At 38.5% G+C, this 8124-nt stretch overlaps 1 long non-coding RNA gene across 1 annotated transcript; it reads right to left on the reverse strand.

Annotated features, from left to right (window-relative positions):
• Nucleotides 1-752: 752 nt before the first annotated feature.
• On the reverse strand, nucleotides 753-7954 carry LOC106997090 (uncharacterized). The gene is made up of 3 exons (XR_013414517.1): nucleotides 7895-7954; nucleotides 2640-2746; nucleotides 753-814 (listed from the first exon to the last, which is right to left on the reverse strand). It is a non-coding gene; the product is annotated as an uncharacterized LOC106997090 (long non-coding RNA).
• Nucleotides 7955-8124: the final 170 nt, after the last annotated feature.

An 8124-nucleotide genomic window follows, 5' to 3' on the forward strand; every position in this document is an offset into this window, starting at 1 on the left:
AGATACATTTTTTTCCTTATGTGACATTCATTTCATCTTGCATCATTCATTGAAAAGACCACCTTTTCTCACTACATTGATGTCACTTTTGCCATAAATCAGCTGATCTGTATGTTTTTATATTATTTTCTATTCTGTTACATTAGTTCATCTGACTGTTTTGAACAAATATGTCTCAATTACTAATTCTTTATAATGGTACTTCAAATCCATTAAATCCTCCAGCTTTGCTCTCCTTCAAAATTGGCCTGGCTATTTGTGGCCTTTTGTATATCTATGTAAACTTTAAGCTTGTCTTTTTTTTTTTTTTTAAGACCAGGTCATGCTTTGTCACCTAGGTTGGAGTGCATGGCACGATTTTGGCTCACTGCAATCTCTCTGCCTCCCAGGCTCAAGCAATCGTTCCACATCAGCCTTCTCAGTAGCTGGGACTACAGACAGGTGCCACTATCCTTTGCTACTTTTTTTTTTCTAGGGACTGCGTCTTACTATATTGCCCAAGCTGGTCTTGAACTCCTGAGCTCAAGCGATCTGCCCCCCTTGACCTCCCAAAGTCCTGGGATTACAGGCGTGAGCCATTGTGCCCAGCCAGCTTGTCAATATAAATATTATAATCTCCTGGAATTTTGATGAGGGTTATATTGAATTGTAAATTAACATTTTTACATCTGATATCTTTACAGTATTAAATCCAGTAATCCTTGAACACAGTATATACTTTCACTTATTTAGATATTTAATTTCTCTCAATACTGACCTGTAGTTTTCAGTGTAGAGATGTTGTACATTCTTCCTTCAGTTTATTCCTAGGTATCTGAAAGGTTTAAAAATGATGCTATTGTAATTTATAATATAATTTTTTGTATGTTAAACCCAAAAGAAACTACTGCGGTAGTTAATCGTGATGACTATTAACAGCAATTTTCCTAATTGCAAAGACAACATTAAAAAAGCTATTTTATTTCTATATGCCAACAACAAATAGAAAAATTATAAAAAAGATAGGCTGTTTTATTTGAAAAATATTTTTCTTTTAATACATGAGTTAGAAGGATCTGTGGAATTTGAAAGTAATTTTTTGTTTGAGGCCGGGTCTTGCTCTGTCACCTAGTCTAGAGTACAGTGGTAGGAACATGGCTCACTTGCAGCCTCGACCTCCTGGGCTCAAGTGATCCTCCCACCTCAACCTCCCAAGTAGCTGGGACTACTGGTGCGCACCATCATGCCTGGCTAATTTGTGTGTGTGTGTATGTGTGTGTGTGTGTGTATTTTTTGTCGAGACAGGGTTTCATCATGTTGCCCAGGTTGGTCTTAAACTCCTGGGCTCAAGTGATCTGCCTGCCTTGGTCTCCCAAAGAGCTGGGATTATAGGCATCAGGCACCATGCCTGGAGGAAAGTAATTTTTAAAATAATTATTTTCTTAGAATTTTCCCCGAACTGTCCTTTGCAATCTATTTCCAGTGTTATGTGGAAAAACGATGTAAAAATGTAATTCATTGGTAGTCATTTTGGTAGGAAGATACATTCCAAAAAATGGATAGACACACATGTTAACTATCGAATGATGTAATGATTTTTATAGAGTTCAACGTTCCTTTTAGAACTCCAATAACTGTGTTTATTTAATCTGCTTACTGATGACTGCAATTAGGGGTCACTTTATCTTAGAATAATTAAATATATTATGACATCACAGTTTAATCCATTAAATTGTTACTTTCAGTTTGCCAACAAGTTCTTATGGTCTGGTTATCTTATGATTAAATCAGCACAAAATATATTTCACGGCCGGGCGCGGTGGCTCAGGCCTGTAATCCCAGCACTTTGGGAGGCCGAGGTGGGCGGATCACGAGGTCAGGAGATGGAGACCATCCTGGCTAACACGGTGAAACCCCGTCTCTACTAAAAATGCAAAAAATTAGCCGGGCGAGGCGGCGGGCGCCTGTAGTCCCAGCTACTCGGGAGGCTGAGGCAGGAGAATGGCGTGAACCCGGGAGGCGGAGCTTGCAGTGAGCCGAGATCGCGCCATTGCACTCCAGCCTGGGCGACTAAGCGAGACTCTGTCTCAAAAAAAAAAAAAAAAAAAAAAAAAAATATATATATATATATATATATATATGTATATTTCACTTATTTATAATTATTCAAGTTTTATTTTCTAAGTAGCAGGCAAATCTTCAAGGAAACCTAATTATAACAAAACAATATGTCATATTTCTATTTCAATTGATGTAAATTTTAATTCCTGATTTCTCAAAAAATAATTAGAGCTTTACCATTTCCCAAATATAAAAAGAAAAATGTCCTGGATATCAATCTACAGAAAGGCATGAAGCTGCAAAGGGCAGAGGAGTAGGAGATGATATGTCAAATCAAATAGACCAGTGTATCAATTATAGCTCAAAGATGGAGACTCTCTTGGGTGAACCCATAATTCTACTAGCCATACTCTTTGATTAGACTACACTGGATAATAAGACATCTCTGTAATTAGTTCCCTAAACTTAGATATCTTAATTATTTGCCTACAGAGTTTTATAAGTCCTTTTGTAATAAGAAAACAAAATGGACATTTCTGGACTATATCATTTTGAACATTAAATACACATTGTATTTGATATCCAAGTGTAACACTTACCTGGCCTCTCTCTCCCAGCTGTGGCTGACCTTTAAAACTGGCACGGTCATTAGATTGAAGACTATAGCAGCTCTTTTACCTATACAAGTGGTTTCCACAAAAGGAGCCTGTTAAAAAAAACTGAGTCAGAAACAAGGCAGCACTTCTGGTATCCAGAAGGATGCTTTTGCTCTGAACAGGCAGCTGCTCTTCTCCAAGATCTCTGGCATGCTTGCCCACAGAGACGAGCTGTGTAGCATCCATCATCCAAAAAGGTGGCAGGAACACCATTTGCACAAGTCAGAATGAGGAAAGGTAGGAGACTTAGGATGTGAGGCTTGAGAGAAAAACAGTTGACAAAGCAGCAGCAAAATTCTCCTAGTATACACAGCCTATTCTCCTGAGGGGAGTCATATAGATGCAAAGACATCTATAGCTACAGGAATTTTTTGTTTGTGCTCTTTTAATATTTACTTTTATCTCACTATTTGTCACAAACACGTAATGAACATTGGTATGCATATATCTGCCTCCTCCACTGGACTCTGAGAACCCACATGCCTAGAATCTTGTACATGGTTGGAACTAAATAAACCACACTTTCAGATGTATGCCAAGCTTTAAAATAGATGATTGTAATGTTTATACCTACATACATGACTTTTCAAAAGATCTTAACAAGTGGGTACGTAAGTCCCCTCTCAGTGATGTGTTAATTTTTTAAATATTTGTAAATATTGTGTTCTGTGCTGAAACAAACTGGAAAAAAACAAGTTTTAAAAATTTACTGAGCAAAACGAAAATGTGCCTCTCTACTAACCTAGCCAATGTGGAAAACTCTATAACACTGCAAATTATTTGGAATTAATATAAATCATGAATTATAATATTACAGTTGCATTTGGGCTAATTTGCATTATTCTGACAAGGTCAGAAAATTATATGATTCAATTATTTCAAGCAAAATCATGGTTTTAGTGCATATGTTTGACAATTCTATTTTTACAACTAATGAAGCCAACTGTCTGATACAAAATCTGTCCTAGAAAATACCTATGTGGAGAGTTATGGATTTAAAATACAATAAAATGTTTTAAAAATTTGATTAAAATGCTAAACGGCTTAAAAAAAAAACCCTGTTAACAAAACCGGTCCTTAAGGTACATCTCCTAACACATAAATCAGGAAATTGAAACATAAATGGACACTGAAGAATATGGACACGTGAACTGTACTGGCATCTTCCTCATCCTTTTCCTCTCAGTCTCCCCCATCTCAGTACACGGTGCTAGGACCCGAATGGTTGTGTCAGTTGCACCTCCACCCCCTTGTGCCATAATTCTTATGTTGAGGCCTAATCCTCAATGTGATGGTATCTGGAGGTGAGTCCTTTGGGAGATGACTTATAGTCTTGTAAAAGAGACCCCAGAGTGATTCCCTTGTCCCTTCTGCCATGCGAAGACAGCAGAAACATTTATGAATGAGGAAAATACCCAACACAAAATTTGCAAGCACCTTGATCATGGGCTTGCCTCCAAAACTGTGAGAAAGAAATTTCTGTTGTTTATAAGCCACTACTCTAAAATATTTTTGTTCCAGCAGCCCCAAAGGGCTTAGACAAATGGTAATTCTTACAATAGTTTAAGACAAAAACCATGCTGTGATACCTGATGCTTGCCTTTCTCTCACATTAAAATCTTGAGTAAACTTTGTTAGCTCTGTGTTCACAATACATCAGAATGTGCTAGTTTTTTTTTTTTTTTTAAACTAGTTAATACCCATCATTTCTAGTTTGGATTATTACAATAATAGTTAATCTGAAAGTGTTTATTCCTTCAATTGTTCATCTACCCACTACTGGAACAAACCACTTAAACCAGACACTGTTCTGGGTTCTTTAGTACACAGGAAACTGTCTTTTTGGACTCTACAAAACAAATACCTCTTATCCATCCTGAATCTTACTATAGTGCACTGTCCCAGGACATGAGTGCCAGAGCACTAAATATACTTAATATGAGAAAATAATTCTAATACCCAAGTAAAAAAATCATTTTCCAAGATGGGCTTCCAATGCTTTGCTTCTAAATCCAACTAACTTGGAAAACCTAATTGGTATGTATAATAATACATATCAATAATATTCTGATGATTGATCACCATCGGTAAATGATTCTAGTCAAAAAGAATAAAAAGAAATGAATGAAATTCCTATATAAACTTTTTTTTCAACATAAATGAAGACGTTTTGGCCTTTACATGTCTAAAAGTGAAGAGAGAAAACTGATGTTAGACTTTGACTCTAGCAATAAATAATATTTGTTCATGAAAATCTAATTTAAAAAAATGCCCAAGCTAATTAAGAAATACATTTCAATAAAATGTTACTTTTTGTATTTATTTATTCAAATTGGGATATTTATGTTATTTTGATCAGCTGAACACTAATAATAGTTGTAATGATACAAAAAATTCCTATGTTAACATTTAGAAGATTATGATCACAGGATATGCACAAAATTTAAATACAGTTGTCTGTTGGTATATACCTGGGATTGGTTCCAGGGTCTCCCGTCTACCAAAATCCTCTCATACACAAGTTCTGCAGTCAGTCCTGCAGAACCTGCTTACAGTAAAAGTCAGCTGTCCTTGGGTTTCATATACAGCAAATACTATATTTTTGATCCTCATTCGGTTGAAAAAAATCTGTGTGTAAGTACAATTCAAACCTGTGTTGTTCAAGAGACAACAGTATACACATATTTTTTTTGCTGCAGGAAAGGATAACCAATAAGGCTTATGCCTAAAACCGTACTACATAGAATTCTTGTCAGTCAGGGTTTCTCAACAGCTCACTATTGAGATGTTGAGTGGGTTAATTCCTTATTGTTGGGGGTTGTCTTTTGCAATGTAGGATATTTTGCAGCATCCTTGGCATGTTCCCACTAGACAACAGTGGCATCCCATTCCCTAGTTTATGAAACCAAAAATGTCTCCAGACATTGCCAACTGTCCCCTGGGAGGCAACAGTCCCTTGCTGAGAACCACTGCTGTAGAGAATAGAATAGTCATACAATGTAAAACTTTGACTATCAAAATGGATTTTAGTATCAAACTACTATGGTATTTAATTCCATTTGATAACATTTAAAACAGTGATAGTTATTGTAAAATATTTTACAGTGCACTGGAAATTACATTATTTACCATTATTTAAAATAATGGTCAAGAACTTTAAATGATCCACTGGTTGAAAGCATCCTGTAGTTTATGGGAAAGGTGAGTAACGCACATTAACCTTCACTTAAGAGTTTTTTTTTTTGGAAATTGAGTTTTGCTCTGTCGTCCAGGCTGGAGTGCAGTGGCACGATCTCAGCTCACTGCAGCCTCCGCTTCCTGGGTTCAAACAATTCTCCTGCCTCAGCCTCCCGAGTAGCTGGGACTACAGGCGTGCACCACCATGCCTGGCTAATTTTTGTATTTTTAGTAGAGACAGGGTTTTACCATGTTAGCCAGGATGGTCTTGATCTCCTGAGCTCGTGATTCGCCTGCCTCGGCCTCCCAAAGTGCTGGGATTACAGGTGTGAGCCACTGCACCCGGCCCCAATTAAGAGATCTTTTGCAAACCCTAATATGGCACTTTAGAACACTATACGTTTATCTTATATAGTTCTAAGACTTTTTTCCTTTTGATGAATATATTAAGTTCTTGAAAACTATCTTTCTTGATAAACGTCTAGAAAATTTAACTGAAAAGATCAGTTTTTAAACAAATGTAAACTACTTAGATGCAAAGCAAACATTTTTCAAAATTCAAATTGCGTAGACTAGTAACCGCGTTTTATTTCCATGTTTCAAGCGATGTCTATACAATTCCAAGCATCTGGAGGCTGAGAATAGTTTAGGAACTCCAAAGACCTATTCCATACAAAGAAGCAGTACAGGTACCTCCTTAATCCTGTTACTAGTTACCTAAATAGTGTCACTATGCCCCGGTGCTCTCAGCTTAATCAGTTTAATGGCAACTTATGTAGTACTTTTATTGTTTTAAACCAATTCTACATGGATTGTCTAGTATTAATCGAACAAATTCATGAGGCAGATAGAAAAGATGTCAGAAAGAAAAAAATTGTAGTTAAGTAATAACTCCCTTTGTTTACAATTCACCAGCAGCAGCAGCAGCCTCACAGCTGAACTACAGCACAGGTCTCCAGAACCATCACCAAATTCCTTTTCCTAAGAATATTTCACTTGAGCTTTTAACTCTATATTATATGGAGTTTGGGAATATTTGAAAGCAAGTTAAATAAAATTCCCACCAAAGGTAGCATAAGGCACTAGGTAGAAGCAGCCAAACTTAAGTACAGTAAGTCAATTTCTACAAAGCTTTGAAGATTTCAATTTGTGTCTGTATTCAATGCAAATCGTTACAAAATCACGTGTTTTGAATTTATTAAATTTCTCAAAGTTTTTCAAAATCTGAGTTCTTCTAAGAAATTTTTTTTTGTAACAAATACCTGTTACAATCAAACAATACTGAAAGCATTGGTATAGATGTTTCTTATTCACCTGCTGTAAAGAGTTGATCTATACATGCCAGTGACCATGGTCTTCTAAAAGCACTGTTCAATCCCTAAAATTAACTCAGTTAAGACTCAGATGTTTTAATAACCTATCGGGAACCACCTGTCCCTCAGACTAAAAATCACTTCTCATTTTAACTATTCTAGCACTAAAAGTGAAAAGCATGATAATAATGTAATCACTGGCGCTACCTAAACAGTCTGGGTCCCCTAAAACTTATCCCTAAACACAGTGCTTTCGTGCGGCATCTGCACCTTACTTTCACAGTCTGGGGTGACTGAGTCAACGTAACCGTGCGGAGCGCCAAGCAGCCCCGGGTCCCCAGGGCTACCGCCAGGGCAACGCTTCGCGGCCCGCCGCCTCAGAGGCGGCGCCGGGAAATCCGCCTCGCGGAGAGGAACCGCAGGGCTCCGGGGCCTGGCTGTGGCAGCCAGCGGGGAGCAGAGGCAAGCCTGGCAAGCTCTTTCCGGCTTCTTCGTGGCGCTTGAGGCAGACGTCCTGGCGACACCAGGCCGCGTCGGTTCCCCTTCATCCTATCTTTCCCTTTAAGACGTTGGCTTGAGAACTTTTTTCTGTGCCCACTCAAGAAAATTTTAAATGCTTTTACACACACAACCCCAAAGATGAAGCTCCAACCAGCCAGCCACCACTCGCGCCTTTCCTACCGTCTCCCCGCAGGCCCCACCCCCTACCGTGAGGCGCACGAGCTGCGGGGAACACAAGCTCGGTCGGGCACTCCCAGGCCTCGCCCCGCCCCCAGGCGCGCAAGCAACCCATATAAGGCGGGGGATGCAATCGCGCCAGCTCTGCCTCCGCCTCGCGCGCCCTTCGGAGGAAAGGAACTGCAATAGACTTCCTCAGTTCATTTCTTCTTATTCCCTCCTCCCTTAAAGGGCCGTTTCCACAATGGTAAAAGGAAGGC

This window comes from Macaca mulatta, chromosome 2, assembly GCF_049350105.2.
Source record: "Macaca mulatta isolate MMU2019108-1 chromosome 2, T2T-MMU8v2.0, whole genome shotgun sequence".
NCBI classification, from domain to species: Eukaryota; Metazoa; Chordata; class Mammalia; order Primates; family Cercopithecidae; genus Macaca; species Macaca mulatta.